Source organism: Coenobita brevimanus, chromosome 101 (genome assembly GCF_032717465.1).
Source record: "Coenobita brevimanus isolate Jiangsu-jjx chromosome 101, ASM3271746v2, whole genome shotgun sequence".
Lineage (NCBI taxonomy): Eukaryota > Metazoa > Arthropoda > Malacostraca > Decapoda > Coenobitidae > Coenobita > Coenobita brevimanus.
The window spans coordinates 5,839,542-5,857,041 of NC_137054.1; positions in this window are offsets into that span (position 1 = coordinate 5,839,542).

Here is a 17,500-nt window from a genome sequence, read left to right on the forward strand (position 1 = left end):
TGAAGAAAAAAGGAGGGGAGAAAGAGATAAGAAGGAGACAATGAGGGTTTCTAAGAGACGCCAAAGGGAGCAGGTAATCTCGTTAGGATGTGCTTACCTGTCCATCAGATACTTATAATAATAATAATAATAATAAATAGAAACGTAAAAGAACTCGCAGCCCCATCGACACAAAAGTACGAGTAAGATAAATTTGGCATCTCATTCTGGATCAGTCAGGTCTCGAACGACGTCAAAAAACCCTCTTCCTGATCGACCTTGCTCACCATCTGCCTCGAGAAACGGAATGAATAATGATAGCTAGCTAATGAAAAGGAGGAGGAGGAGGAGGAGGAGGAGGAAGAAGAAGAAGAAGAAGAGGAGGAGGAGGAAGAAGAAGAAGAAGATGAGGAGGAGGAAGAAGAAGAAGAAGAGGAGGAGGAGGAGGAGGAATAAAGAAGATTGAAGGAAGGCAGTTAAAGTGAAGAGCATGTTGAGGAAACAAAAGTAGGAAGACAGATGGCAGAGAAACAAGAGAAGGTGAAAGAATATATGAAAAAATAAAGATGTCTGCAAGATACAAGAAAGAAGACAAATGGAAATAAGTCAGGAAAGTACATGGATGAAGGAGAAGGGTGATAATGGAGGAGAAAGAATGAAGAAGAGGAGGGAAGACAAAAGGCATGAAGGGGAGAATAACAAATAAAAAAAGTACGGAAGGAAATAGGAGGGAAAGAGAGACGAGGCAACAAAAGAGGGAGAATGAAGAAAAATAAAAGGCCAAGATGATGGAGGGAGGGAGAAGACAAAAACAAAGAAAACAAAGGATAAAATATGCAAGAAAGGGACGACGACTGATTGACTGGTGAAAACAGCCTTGGTGACAAAGATGACAGAATCGGGACACAAAGGGAGAACGAGATGAATGAAAACGAAGCTAAAAAATAAACAGGATCACAAAAAAAGGAGAACATGAGAGGGCAGAAGGAAAGTAAGACAAAAGAAAAAGAAAGGAAGGTGAAGAGGCGTGAAGTGTAGTGTGGCGGTGAGGTAGTTAAGACAAAAGAAAAGAAACGGAAGGTGAAGAGGCATGAAGAGTAGTGTGGTGAGGTGGTTGTTTAGCCACGTGGGACTTGAAAGCTAAACAAACTGATAGCTGTGCCCTACCCCAGGACACCCAAGCTTAAACCTTTCGCTGCGGCCGTTGCACTTGGGTGTTTTATTCACTCAAACAACAGAATGATTTTGTGTAACAGAGAAATCCCATCAGTCAGTGGCATCAAAAATTATTTCGAGTAACCTCATTTCCTGGTACTTTTACATCAAAGAATTTACTATGGATAAGAAGGGCATTAAATCTAGCAATAAAAAATGAAAACTCCTTCACTGCAATGACGTCTTCTTCATTTTAATCAGGCTACCACTAGATGATGTTATTTAACAAGTTTATTGTTCTTTAGAGGCGAAAAATTAACTAGGGACACAGGGCATATCTAACCCCTGCAATCTAAAAGGTAATTCCTAAGCTGAATAAAATAGTCATGGGACAGCTTAAGAAGGGTTTCTCGCACCAGAGGAGGGAGACAGCCTTCCATCTAAAGTTCCCTCGCTACACAAGGTCTCTCCACAGCTGAAAGTAAACAAATAAAAAGCGACATCATACTGAAGGGGTTCACCATAGCCCTACCTCACTCCACCTGTCCACCTACTGCCTTAACCCCTTCAGCTCGAGGACCAACACTATACTATACTCGAGTTAACGGCAGAAAAAATCGTTCACCTGGCGGACATCCTCGCAGTCTGTGGATTAAAAACTGAACTTTGCTATGGATGCACTAAAACGTATTACAATCTGACAGACAAAAAGGAAAACAGACGATTTTGTTCCACTGAGATAAGCCTGAGCAGTGAAACATCCTAAACTACGCGTATCTGGATTAACCTGTATGTTATTGGGGACCTACAGCAGATCAGAAGGTGATGTATCTCCACTCTGGTAAAATAGTGTAATTAGTGTAGTGTACTATTGTGTGTGTGTGTGTGTGTGTGTGTGTGTGTGTGTGTGTGTGTGTGTGTGTGTGTGTGTGTGTGTGTGTGTGTGTGTGTGTGTGTGTGTGTGTGTGTGTGTGTGTGTGTGTGTGTGTGTGTGTGTGTGTGTGTGTGTGTGTGTGTGTGTGTGTGTGTGTGTGTGTGTGTGTGTGTGTGTGTGTGTGTGTGTGTGTGTGTGTGTGTGTGTGTGTGTGTGTGTGTGTGTTTCACCAACTAAGGGTAAAAGCGTGACACTGACAGCAGATGAAACATAAGAGGGGAGCCAAACATCAAGAGAAAAATGTCCTGTGTATGTTTAACCATCAAAGAGTGAGAGAAAATGAGCGAGACATCAACAGAAAAAGCCATCAATCCCTGTGAAGAAAGAGGAGAGGCCCCAACATCTCCCACCTTGAGAGACTCCTGGCAAGATCAACATAAAAATCCTTCGAGTTGCAGGAGAGGAAAACTTGAACACCCTCACTAAAAGCCCTCCAACCCCACTCTTCCCTCTTATTTTTCTTCCTCCTCCTCCTCCTCCTCCTCTTCCTTCTCCTCGTCTTGCATCTCCACTACCTCCTCCTCGTTTTTTTCTTTATTGTATACACGGTTCTTCACGGGTCTTTTATTTTTTCCGTTCCTTCCTTCCTCCTCCTCCTCCTACATGATCTAATTTTTCTCTAATGTATCTTCCTCTTCCTCTTCCCCCTCCTCCATGATCTTAATTTTCCTTCAATCTTCCTCTTCCTCCTCCTCCTCCTCCATGATTTAATTATTCTCTATCCTCTTCTTCCTCCTCCTCCTCTTCCTCCTCTTCTTCCTACTACTTTACTTCATTGTATTTACGGTATTTCATGGTTCTGTTTTATCCTCCTCCTTCATCACCACCTAAAATTTCCTCTTATAGTTTTTTCTTTATCATATTCATGGATTCTTTTTTTTTCTCCAACTTTCATCCTCTCATTTACCTCTATTGTCTCCTCTTCCTTCCCAGCATTTTTCTTGCCTCTTCTCTCCTCCACCGTCTTATATCTTCCAGCTGTCTCCACTTCCTCCTCCGCTTCCTCCTTCATTACCGTATGTATCTCCTTCCTTCTTTCTTCATCGCTGCATCTACCTCCAGTTTCTCTTCCGTGTCCTGTTGCTCCCCCATCATATTTACCGCCAGCACCTACTACTCCATCATTATTCATTCTGTCTCTTCCCTTTTCGTTCTCTTTCCCCACACATTAACCTTATTATCACCATGATCATTAACTACCACAACCACCACCACCGCCACCACCATGAGCCTAATCTATCCCTTTTCGTTCCTTTCCTCCTCCTCATCATCATTTTTCAACACCAAACCATCCACTTCCCCGCCTCTTCCCTAATCCCCTCCTACACTTTCCTCCTCACCTTTCCACCAGCCTTCAGAATCGCTCACCCCTGACATCTCGCTTGCTGCATAATTCACCTTTTCCCCACTAAGAGGTCACCGCCTTCACCTGATTCACCTGATCTCATCTTTGCAGAAGCTGAAGGTGCACTGAAGACGAGAGCTCCGGTTAACAGACAGCAAAGAACGGCAAAATGATGTAAGGTGTGGTTAAATGGTGCTGAGGTGTGGTTAAATGATGTAAGGTGTGGTTAAATGATGTGAGGTGTGGTTAAATGGTGTGAGGTGTGGTTAAGTGGTGCTGAGGAGTGGTAAAATGGGTTAAGGTGTGGCTAAATGGTGTAAGGTGTGGTTAAATGGTGCTGAGGTGTGGTTATGTGGAGTGAGGTGTGGTTAAATGGTGAGAGGTGTGGTTAAATGCTGTGAGGTGTGGTTAAATGCTGTGAGGTGTGGTTAAATGCTGTGAGGTGTGGTTAAATGGAGTGAAGTGTGGTTAAATGGTGAGAGGTGTGGTTAAATGCTGTGAGGTGTGATTAAATGCTGAGAGGTGTGGTTAAATGGTGTGAGGTGTGGTTAAATGGTGTGAGGTGTGGTTAAATGGTGTAAGGTGTGGTTAAATGGTGTGAGGTGTGGCTAACTAGTATAATGTGCGGTTAAATGGTATGTGTGGTTCAAAAGTATCGGATGTCAAACACTCCAGATAAATGAGTCTCGTGGGTAATAAAAGTGTCTGGATCACTGAGCAATCCATCCAACCACACAGCCTGGGTCAGATATATATCATTCTTAATAACCAAACAACTCGCACAACTGAACCTGGATAAACAAACACCCAAACAACCAAGGCAGACAAATCTCATAATGCAATTAAAGCCAAATCATGCAATATATCAAACAAAATGACGCTGGATACTTAACACTTCAAGAATCTGAAACTGAAGATTCTTATTACTCCACATAAGTGAAGCTACATATTCCAGCGTTCCACATGACTGAAGCCAGAGTCAAATATTACATAAAACTGAAGAAGGACAAAATGTCTATGTAATAACTAAAAAAAAAAGTTAGGTTCATGTAACACCGATTAATAGTACATATAATCAAAATAAACAATAAATCCGGTTCAAATAATACAGCAGAGCCAATAAACAGTTCATATAATCAAAATAAACAATAAATCCGGTTCAAATAATATACCAGATCCAATAGGCAGTCCAAATAATCAAAATAAACAATAAATCCGGTTCAAATAATATACCAGATCCAATAGGCAGTCCAAATAATCAAAATAAACAATAAATCCGGTTCAAATAATATACTAGATCCAAAAAACAGTTCATATAATCAAAATAAACAATACATCCGGTTCAAATAATACAACAGATCCAATAAATAGCTCATATAATCAAAATAAACAATAAATCCGGTTCAGTTAATTAAAAAAAAGGGCGAATAAACAGTTCAGATGGAGGGAGCTGCAATAATTCAACATGGCGGACTGCTCAACACTGCAACGAATCGAGTGCAAATCGAGGACAAGGTGGAAGGCAGGGGGAGGTAGGGGGATGCTGAATGAACCACCAATTAACCGGAACTGTCCCATCACTTGCCTCACCCGGAATGACAATGGACAGGGAGGTCGAGGAGGGGAAGACCGAGAAAGGGAGAAAGACCAGGAGGAAGACAAACAGGAGGGAGAAGGACCATAAGACCAACAAGAGGGAGAAGGAGAGAGAGATTCTGAAGGGAAGAGGAGAAAACTAAAGATAACGAGAGGAAGACTAAGGAGGAGGAGAAGAAGGAGAGGAAGACCAAAAGGAAGGAGAAGGAAGACCATAAGGAAGGAGAAGAAGACCAAGAGGGAGACAGAGAGGAAGAAGGAAAAGGAGAAGGAAGGCCAAAAAGGAGGAGGAGAAGAATGACAAGGGAGAAGTGGAAAGACCAAGAAGGCGTAGGAAGACCAGGGAGGAGAATGAAGACCAAGAAGGCGAAGAAAGACCTACAAAGGGGAAGAGTAACAAGGCAAAGGACGACCAACAAGGCGAAGGAAGAACAAGACAAAGGCCTAACAAAGAAAAGGAAGAACAAGAAGGCTGAGGAAAAATAAGAGGGAAAAGGCTGAGGCGAAATTGACGGCTGACGAAGAAAGACCATGACTAAGTGCAAAAGAAAAAAGTACAAATGAAAGGCAATGACTAACGACGGGCTGATGGACTATGAGGAAAAAATTAAAACAACTCTTCTGATATAAACAAAATAGGAAGAAAGATCATGATTTTTTATGTTACAAAATCTAAAAAGAAAGAAAAAAAGAAAGACCGATTGACGTCGAATTCACAATTGATGAGAAAATATTAAGGCAACGGTTCTGAGGGTGAAAATGATGAAAAGACTATGGTGGCTGATAAAGATTTGTAACTGATGAATGAAAAAGATAAGCTGATGAAACACGAATACTTGATAAATGAACACCAACAGACGTACAAAGAAAGATTACTAAATGGCCAGTAAATGATGAAGGCTTAATGACGGATAATAAAGAAAAACTGAATACTGAAGCAAATAAAACTATGGTTACCAAGACAAAAAACCCTGACTGACAACCCAAAGATTACAGAGTGATGATGGATTGATAGACTGTCCAAATATGACGAGATATTAGGCAAAAGTACAATGACGTTAAGAAAAGGCAATGACTGATGACTTAAACGATGATGAGAGATGGAAGGATTGATAAGCATGATAAAGCGTTGATGGAAAATAATAATTACTTTGGAAAATTAATGGCAATAAAAATGTTGATAAGAAACAAAACTGATAATTAACGAAAATGAGTCTGATAAATGACCATAACATTTTTCAATCTTGAAAACTATACGTGAAGTGCAGAAAACGGGAAATCGCCGATAAACACGCACACACATACACACACGCACGTGCGCCGGCTCAATGGTAACGCTCTCCCCTGCCATCTGGTAGACCGGGGTTCGCGCCTTGCTCAGGCTGCGAAACATTTCACTGACGAAGCGGGTGGTTACTGTCCCCCTAGAGCAAAGGGATGGGTGTGTGCGTATGTCAAGGTCACAGCTTTGCCTTTAGATAGGACTATATTAGCTCCCACTTCTCTACTGGGATGGTAAAAAGCTGACGATCACGGCCATCATGTGATCCTCCTGGCACACCCGTCGAATAACACACACACACACACACACACACACACACACACACACACACACACACACACGCACACACACACACACACACACACACACACACACAAAATGAAAGACAGAGAGAGACAGCTATAATCCATTTCCTTTTATCTCACAACCTCCTGCCCCCCCTCCCCTCCTCTCTCTCTCACCGCCCCTTTTTTCATTAACTCAACAGGTTCCTGGAAAAATCATGTCGCCTCTCCCCTCACCTGCCTCACATATCTCCCCCCCCCTCACTCTCTCTCTCCCTCCCTCCCTCCCTTCCTTCCTGCCTTCTTTCTTTCCTTCCTTCCTTCCTTCCTTCCTTTCCTCCCTCCCCTTTTCTTCTCTCCTGTTTTGTCTCCCCTCCCATTCCATCCTTCCTCTGTTCCTCCCTCTCCCTCTTGCCCTCCTGTTTACTTTTCCCCTCTCCCCCCTCCCTCCCACTCCCCCTCCCTCCGTCCTTCACCATCCCTCTCCCCTCCCTCGCCTGTTTGTCACCCGTCCCTCTTTACACCTCTCCATTTTTCACCTCTCTCTCTCTCTCTCTCTCTCTCTCTCTCTCTCTCTCTCTCTCATTTCTTCCTCCCACAGTTAGCATGCTGTATTCCACCTACTTGATATGAAAAGCTCACTACAGAAGAGAGAGAGAGAGAGAGAGAGAGAGAGAGAGAGAGAGAGAGAATGGGAGGAAACGTGGGAAAAGGTGAAAGGAAAGGAGTGGAAGAAGGGAAGGACAGAGGACAGAGTGAAAAGCAGGACAGGAGGGGAAAGAAGGAATGGAGAGAAAAAGAAGGAAAAGAAAGAAAATGAAGGGGAGACAGGTGATGGGAAACTCACACCTCCCTTACTCTTTTGCTCTGTCTTCTAACCAGTACTCTTATTTTTTTTTTCCTTCGCCTCCTCTCTCATTTTATCTCTTTCCCTCCTTTCCCTTCCCCCCCCCCTTCTTTTCCCCTGGCTTCCCTTCCTCCTTTCCGTATTTTCTCTCCTCTCCCTTTCCCATTTCCCTTCCCGTCATTTATGGGACTATAATTTATCACTTTTCTTTTCCCTCCCATTCCCTTCCTTTCTCTTTCCCACCCCTCCCCTTCTTTTCTTCTTCTCTCCCATTCATTTCCTTTCTCTTTCTCTCTCTCCTTCCTTTCTCTTTCCCCTCCATCGCCTTGTCTGCCCTTTCATTATTCATATCCTTCCCCTCTCACCACGATCCTCCCCTATCACCATACACTCCCCTACCCTTCTTTTCTCTACTTTCTCCCAATTACTCTCTCTCTCTCTCTCTCTCTCTCTCTCTCTCTCCCTCTCTCGACATGTATTTATACATAATTATATATATAAATACACGAATATCTATCTATCTATATATATATATATAGATATATCTATCTATCTATCTATCTATCTATCTATATATATATATATATATATATATATATATATATATATATACATATATACATATACATAGCTACACACAGATGTATGTAAATATAATACTGCATATACTCATATATATATATATATATATATATATATATATATATATATATATATATTCTCTCACCCTCCACCGGGGTGTTAATACTTTATAAGTGAACACGAGGAGAGAGAGAGAGAGAGAGAGAGAGAGAGAGAGAGAGAGAGAGAATGCGTGGAAAGGGAAGGGAAGGGAAGGGAAGGGCAGGGAAGGGTGTAGGAAGCGACGCGGAAGACCGGAGCGATAGTGAAAAAATATGCACATAACTACCCACAAACACGCACACACACATACACGTACACATCATTATCATGCACGCAGACACAACACTGCCTCAACTCATACATTCACATAAGATACCCAGAGATATACAACACACACACACACACACACACACACACACACACACACACACACACACACACACACAAGTACATGAAAAGGCAAGATACACAAATATACTAATAGAAATTCACAGAGATAAGCCATACGACATACTGGTACAAACACAGAGCCAGAATACACGTAGATATATACACAATCACCAGCAACAACACAAAAATAAAGAATAATTGGTGACCCTCCTGTAAGAGCTGTCCCTCACGCTACTACCACACCCACACCACAGCGCACGCACAGCCACACCCAAGCCACCCTACAAAGCCACACCACCACAACCAGACCACCACACCACCACAACACACACACCGCCACACCCAAACCACTCTACACAGCCACATCACCACAAACACACCGCAACACCCACACTGCCACATCATCACACCACAACACACGCACCGCCACACCCAAACCACAAAGCCACACCACCACAACCACCACCAAAACACAAATCAACCTAACACCAATACTACCACATTCCAATCCCCAGACCACCACCACACCCACACCACAGCATCACAACACAACCTACAATATACACACAGCACCATACCCATACCACACAACCACAACACTGCACCATACCCATACCACACAACCACAATACACAGCACCATACCCATACCACACAACCACAATACACAGCACCATACCCATACCACACACCTACAACACACATAGCTACCATTTTACCAACTCAGCACCACCATACCATCATACCTGGATTACATTACCACATCACTACCATACCAACACCACTACAACACCATACCCTCACACCACTACCATACCAGGTCACCATTACAACATACCATCATAAACACCACACCATGACCATCACATAACCACTACAGCATCACACCAACATACCACCACCACCACCACACCACCGAACCAACATACTAGCACCACACCACTACCATACCACCACTACAATATACCAACACATGAGCACACCACCCTCATACCGACCCAGGATGCAGCATATAACCTCAATGTCACTCACGAAAGGACCAACACACACACACACACACACACACACACACACACACACACACACACACACACACACACACACATTCTCTCTCTCTCTCTCTCCGATAAGGCAACTTCTACAATCCCCCCTCCCCCCCTCCCACAACTTCTTATCAGCATCGTTATCTCCACCTTATTGTCTCTCTCGCTCTCTCTCCCTCCATTTTCTCTCGCTTTCTTTCCAATTGTTCTATCTTTACGATTTTATTATCTTTATTCTTAGTCGATATCGCCTTTTTAACGTTTTGGGGTCCTTTTCCTCTCATTATTATTATTATTATTATTATTATTATTATTATTATTACTATTATTATTATTATTATCAACAGTAGTAGTTATTATTATTATTATTATTATTATTATTATTACTGTCCAATCCTTCTTCCTTTTAGTAGTCCCAGTATTTCAATCACTACAATATCCAATCTCTCCCCCTCCTCCTCCTCTAAATCGAATCCATTCTCATCGCAAGCAGTTCTGTTTTGAGAGAGAGAGAGAGACAGAGAGAGAGAGAGAGACAGAGAGAGAGAGAGAAACTGGAGCAGAGAAACAATGTGAAGGATGTGAGGGTCGGAGGTAAGCACTTGTTATGCAAGGATTTCAGCTTTGGTGGTGGGGAGGGAAGGAATAAAGGAAGAGGAGAGAAGGAAGGAAGGAAGGAAGGAAAGAAGGAAGGAAGGAAGGAAGGATGGAAGGAAGGAAGGAAGGAAGGAAGGAACGAACGAACGAACGAACGAAAGAACGAACGAACGAACGACGGAAGGAAGGAAGAAAAAAAAAAGATATAAAGAAAGGGAAGGAATGAACAGAGAAAGTAAGAAAGAAATGAGGCAGGAAGGATACCCTACATGGGAGAAAAGCAGCGAAGGATAGAAAGAAGCACGGGAGGCAAGACTGAATGAATGAAGGAAGGAAGACTGGAGGAACTGAAAATTAAATAACATACCAAAGACAGGGAAAAAAAGATGGAATGAAAGAAAGCAAGGACGAAACGGAAGGAAGGACAAACGATCAGAAATTCAAGTAATAAAGCAAGTGATAAAGAAACGAAGGAACGAAGAGAGTGTATGTGAGTGAGGTGGAGGGGGGAAGAGGGAGGGGGAGGCCGAAGATGAGATGGAGGGATGGGGTGGAGAGGTATATGAGAGAGAGGGGTGTGAGTTGGGAGCAGGGCAGTGAAATGGCGGGGGACAGGGCGACTTGGAGGCGATTTGTTTGTGGCCACCCCAAACGGGATTGAGGCGTCTGGCAATAGACAGATAGATAGATAGGTAGATAAAGGAAGGAAGGGAAAGTTGGAAAAAAGAAGGTAGAAGAGAAAAGGAAAAAGAGACAGGCAGCTAATATGAGAAGACAGAGAAAATAATAACGAAATAGGTAGAGTTAAACAAACAGAAGAATAAAGGCACCGAAAGAAAGGAAGGCAGGAAGGAGGATGGGGTGGAAGAGAGTGTAAGAAAGATGAAAGATGTACGGTATGAAAGAATGAATGGAAAACTGAGTAAAAAAAAAAAAAAAGAGGAAAAAAGAACACTACAAACAGGACCATGAAGAATGAATGAATGAAAGAAGGAAGGAAGGAAGGAAGGACGAGAAGACGGCGAAAAACGATAATGAAAAGAGGATTTTAGGACAGCCTAAGAAGATTTGCATCAAGGAGGAAAGGTAAGTTAATGAGAGAGAGAGAGAGAGAGAGAGAGAGAGAGAGAGAGAGAGAGAGAATAAATAGCTATACGCCGCGCCAAACCTGCCATTTCGGCTTCCAAAAATGTCACAAACGATCTGTCAAAGTATCGCAATGTAACCAACTCCGAAGAACTAAAACGACCCCATAAAAACCGTATAAGTGCGTCCATGAAGAGACAGAGTGAAGCGAGATGCAGCAAGAATGTCAATAACTTCAACTTTCAAAACAGCGCATAGGGCCGGGAGAAATACCAACTCTAAAGCTGGAAAGAAGCCACGACAAAATTGTAGACAGTTAAATCATACACAGACTGATAGATCGAGTGACTGATTGATTCTGTATAGATATATATAAAAACATGGAGTCTACCGTAAGCTACTGTAAATAAAATATAGAATCGCATGAGGCCAGCAGAAATAGTAAAAACTAAAAGAAATGTACTAAAAACGACATGGGAACTTTCTATCTTCACGCCAGACATTGTTCTGTCGTGATCTAAACAGTATCGTCTTGTGAGTAGCTAGAATATGAATAGAACCTGTATTCGTACTGCACAGACGACTGATGGTGTTTACAGCGTCACTGAAGGCGCTAAGAGCGTTAAATGAAGAACCAGAAGAGGCAGTTACTCCAATTTCCCCCTCCCCCCCAAAAAAAAAAAATGGAAACAAAGTGATCAGCTGAAGTTCGGGAATGGAGGTACTAACCCACTGAGCCCGGGGACTTGTCTTTTTTTATTCTTGCCATCCCCTGACGATTTTATTCAGCTTGGGAGAGACGTCTGGGAACTGTATATTAGGTATAGCCTTAATAAACCCACTCAGTACGAGAGATCTTCCCTAAGTTAAGTAAAATTGTTTATAAAACTGACGTCGCCAGGGTTCAAGGCGTTAAAAGGGAGCCCGGGTGAGTGTCAGTCATGAAGGGCTGGAAGTGTCAATTACTCCCACCTTCCAAAAATGGCACAAAGAACCTGGAAAAGTACTGGAATGCGACCAATTGAAGGCCTGGATGTGAGCCAAGAGCCGGGCTATAAAGACAGGGTCCCCACAAGAGGCATCACCCAGGGTATAAAGACCATGCTGGAGGGAGACCAAAATGAGATGGATTTCTCTCTCTCTCTCTCTCTCTCTCTGTATATTTATAAATGCATAAGTAGATACCGGTTGATAGATATGGACAGACTGATAGGTAGAGAGATAGACAGATAGACAGAGGGATACTATCAGACATAGAAAACAACAGTACCTTTATATTCTTTCGTTTTCCCTTCTTTTTTTTTATGAGTGAGAGGCATCAGCGTTAGGGATATATAACTGACTTAATGGAAGGGGGGAGGGAACGGGAGAGGGAGGAGGTGGACGGATGGATGGACGGACAGAAGAATGTATGGGGAGAGAGGATGAGATAAGGGGAGGGGATTAATGATGGACAGATGGATTGATGATGGAAGGGGAGGTGAAGGGGTAGGTGACTGATAGATGGGTGGATGGATGACAGTAGGAGGGATGGAACAGCTGACGAATGAGACAGATCAAGCTGGAAGTCTTAGGAGAAGTGGGTGAAATATTTGGATGAGGGTCACAAGGAACAGAGTGGCATAAAAACAAATATGGGTCGACTCAGGGTTTGGAGGGAGAGGGAGGAGAGGGTGGAGGAACCAGAAATGACGGCGAGAGAAAAAAGTATGAAGATCGAAATGGAAGGCTAAATCTGAGTGAGAGATATTAAAGGTGGGGATTGGCAAAGTGGAAAATGAGAGAAAAGGAAGAAGAAAGAGGGAAAGGAGTAAGATGGAAAGAGGGAAAAAGAATGAAGATGGAGAGCAGAGGAAAAATTAGCAAAGGCTGGAGTGGATTAAGTAAGTGAAATAAGGCGAGCAAAACAAAATAAATAAAAGAAGATGAAGAAGAACATAATAATGAGGAAAAATTTAAACAGAAATCACTGGATGAGAAAAGTATGACAAGTTTATCGTTAAAAAGCGAATGAAATAAATCTAAACAGGAACAGCACGTACATGAGGGATTCCATACAGGGATAAAGGGTAAAAAAAAACGTACGAAAAACAAACGGAGAAAAAAACTGAAGCAAAGAAACAAAGTCCAAAGCTTGTATTTGCATGTGATAGTGAGGTGGATGAGAGGGGGAGATGAGGGATGGTGAAAATTGGATGAGGTGAAGATTACAAACTCAGAAAACGGATAAAGGTAAAAATAATACAGGTGAAGAAATATGAACTGCATAAGGAGAGAATAATTAATAAGGCCGAGGGTGAAAATACACGACATACACACACACATACATACATAAATAAATAATTAATCCATCCATCCATTCATTCATACATACATATTACACAAACATCCATACATAATTACATACATACGTACATACATTACATACAAACATACATACAGACCGTACGTACATACATACATACATACATACCCGGTACACACATTACATACATGCATAAATACGAGGTACAAGAGGGATGACATAAGGAGAGGGAAGGGGCAAAAAACATGAAGAGATGAAATGGAGAGAGGAAAAGAGAGGAAGAGGGTGAGGTAAGGATAAGAAAGACATGGGGAGAACGGAAAGGAAAGTGGAAGAGAAGGAGGGAAGAGAGAGGAGGGCAAAACTGGAAGACGGAAGTGAGGAGGAGGAAAGGAGAGAATGAGGAAAGAAGCAAAAAGTGAAAAAAAAAAAAAATAAGAGGAGAGATGAGCAGAGCGGGGAGAGAAAATAAGTAGCTACAAAATAGGGAGGAGGAGGAAGAGGAGGAGGTTGAGGAGAGAGAGAGAGAGAGATTCTTTTCGTTGAGCCACAGCAGACACACTGACCTCCCCTTACACTCCTACGCTGTCCCCTTTAAGGTAGGGGAAGGGGGAGAGGGAGGGGGGAAAGGAGGGGGGAGGGGAGGGAGAGAGAAGAAAGAGAGGGAGGAAGGGAAAGGATGGGGCCGGTAAGTGACAGAGAGGAGAAAGAGAGGGATGGGAGGGGAGGGGAGGGGAGGGGAGGGGAGGGGAGGGGAGGGGAAGGGAGAGAGAAAGAGGAAAGAGAGAAGAAAGAGAGGGAGAGGGAGAAGGGAAGAAAGAGAGGGAGGGGAGGGGAGGAGGCAGGAGAGAAAAGGCATAATAAGGGGTAGAGAAAGAGAGAAAAGGAAGGAAAGAGGGAAAGGTAAGGTTGATGTGTGATGAAGATGGGGAAGAGGTAGGGAGGAATTTGGGAGAGAGAGAGAGAGAGAGAGAGGGAGATGGGGAAAGAGTAGGCAGGGAGGAAAGAGTGGAGGATGAAATATGGAAGATGATAGCAATGAAGGGAGAGGAGGGAGAAGAAGGAAGAACAGGGGAAGTGAAAGAGGTAGAGAGAAGCGAAGAGGAAGAGGAAGGGGAGGGGGAGAGAAGAGGAGAGGTGAGGAGAAGCAACAAGAGGAGAGGTGGAGGGGAGGGGGAGAGAAGAAAGTGGACAAAGGGGAGGGGAAGGAAGGAGGGGATGTGCAGAGAGAAACAGAAAGACGAACGAATGTGGGAATGGTGAAGAGGGAGGAGGAAAGAGGGAGGAAGAGAAGGGAGAGGAAAGGAGGGTAGAAAGAGGGAAAGTTGGAGAAGAGGGAGGAAACAGCAAGGCGGGAGTCGGAAGGAAAGACATTAAAATTTTTAAAGAGGAGGGGATGGCAGAGGAAAATGACGAGGTGTAATGGAAGGAGGAGGAGGAGGAGGAGGAGGAGGAGGAGGAGGAGGAGGAGGAGAGAAACAGACAGACAGACAGACAGACAGAGAAAGGGTACGGAGTGAATGAGGGAGGAGCCTTGGATCTGTAAACATTTCCAAGTCTCCACTGCTCTCTCTCTCTCTCTCTCTCTCTCTCTCTCAAAATTCCGCCCGTCCATTGCAGCTTCCCCCCCCACCAACTCACACAACACACACACACACCATGTCGCTCTCAACCCCTCTCTTTAACTCTCTTTAATTCACTCGCCTCCTCTCTCTCTCTCTCTCTCTCAGATCAGGCCACTGCAAGGCAATTTTCTTCAGCTTAATATATCCTGCCGTGGAGGGGTTACTGAAGGCTGCATATAACCCCTCCAGTACCACAAAATCTATACAAGAGTGAATATAATCGTCTGAAGATAGCAAAAATAATAATTATAACAACAACAACAACAATAATAATAATAATAATAATAATAATAATAATAATAACACGTCGTCGGGGTGAAGGGGTTAAAAGTCTGTGATTAAAAAAAAAAAAAAAAAAGATATATGCCTTTTTTATCCTGCCCTTAAACTTTTTTTCAAACAGCACTATCTATCCTGCTTTTAGTCTCACCTGACCTAAAACTGCCATCTCTCTTATCTTCAGTGCTTAGTTTAACAGTAGGTTAGCAGCAGAATGCCACCCTAGTCACGAAGAAGTGTTACGGTGGATGTACAGTCGTAGTAATGTCTTTTTTCCTCCGCTGACCTGTGTGAAATAAGCTGCAAAACGACGAAATTCTGGGTCAGGTTTAGGTGAGAAGTACAATGTGAGTCAAAAAGTGTGTGTGGTTTGCATCCATTCCCTATCCCCTTCCCTCTTCTCTCCTTTCCTTCCCTTACGCCAATTCTCCCCCTCCCTTATATTTCCTTGCTCACTTTCTCCTCTCTTCTCACCCTTATATTTCCTTGCTCACTTTCTCCTCTCTTCTCACCCTTATATTTCCTTGCTCACCTTCTCCTCTCTTCTCACCCTTATATTTCCTTGCTCACTTTCCCCTCTCTTCTCACCTTTATATTTCCTTGCTCACTTTCTCCTCTCTTCTCACCTTTATATTTCCTTGCTCACTTTCTCCTCTCTTCTCACTCTTATATTTCCTTGCTCACTTTCTCCTCTCTTCTCACCTTTATATTTCCTTGCTCACCTTCTCCTCTCTTCTCACTCTTATATTTCCTTGCTCACTTTCTCCTCTCTTCTCACCCTTATATTTCCTTGCTCACTTTCTCCTCTCTTCTCACCCTTATATTTCCTTGCTCACTTTCTCCTCTCTTCTCACTCTTATATTTCCTTGCTCACTTTCTCCTCTCTTCTCACCCTTATATTTCCTTGCTCACTTTCTCCCCTCTTCTCACCATCCTTACTTTAAAATTCCTCTTTCCCTCCCTCTACTGTCCTTCCCCATATTTCCCTTCCCCTCTCTTTCAACTTCAATTTTCTTGTTTTTTCCCTCACCTCAAATCAACATTATTTTTTCTCCCCGCTGCTCTTACTCCTCATCCTCTTTCTTCTCTCCTCTCCTCTCCTCTCCTCTCAAGTCCTCCGCCACTCCTCAACCCTCCTTTCTTATCCTCTACTCTCACTTCTCTCCACTCCTCTCCTCTCAGCCCTTTCCTCCTCCTCTCCCCGAGCCCTCCTCATCATAACCATTTCCTCTCTTGGTTACATCGAGCGGGTTCTCCTAACTTCAAATTGAACCCCAATTAAGATCACTTATAAATCCGGTTTGAGTTCTCGTGTGCTATACTTTGCAGAGACAGAGAGAGAGAGAGAGAGAGAGATTTATCAAGAAGGTAAACAAGCATCGCTCCCATATACCTGGCACATTATGACGCAGTGAAAAAGAACAAGTAAAAAAAAGAAACTAGAGGAGTATGAAAAAAATAGAGAGGTGGGAAGGAGGGAAACAGGGAGGGATGAAAGAAGGAAGGAAGGATGGAAGGAAGGAAGGAAGGAAGGATGGATGGATGGATGGATGGATGGATGGATGGAGGGAGGGAGGGAGGGAGGGAGGGGAGGGATAGACTGAAGGAAGGAAGGAAGGAAGGAAGGAGGGAGGGAGGGAGGAAGGGGAGGGAAGGGGACAGATGGACTGAAGGAAGGAAGGAGAGGGGAGGGACGGACGGACGGAAGGAGGGAGGGAGAGAGAGAGAGAGAGAGAGAGAGAGAGAGAGAGACTTGGGGGAAAGAAGTAAGTATGAATGAATGGATGGAGGGACGGGGAGAGGGGGGATGGACTGATGGAAGGAAGGAGAGATGTAAGGATGAATGGAGGTAGGAGTCAGGGACGAATGGGTGGGAAGGCAGAAGGAATTAATGGAGGTATGGAGGGAAGGAATGAATGGGAGGGAGGATGGAATGAAGGAATAGAATTAGGGATGGAGGAATGCAGTGAAGGAGGGCAGAAATGAAGGCGAGGAGGGAAGGCATGGAGGGGAGGATGAAAGAATGAAGGGTTGGGAGGGAGTAATGAGAAGCGGGAGGAATGGAGGAAAATGGAAGGAGCGGAGGGTAGGGGAAGGAAGGGAAGGGAAGGGAAGGAAGGGGAGGGGAAG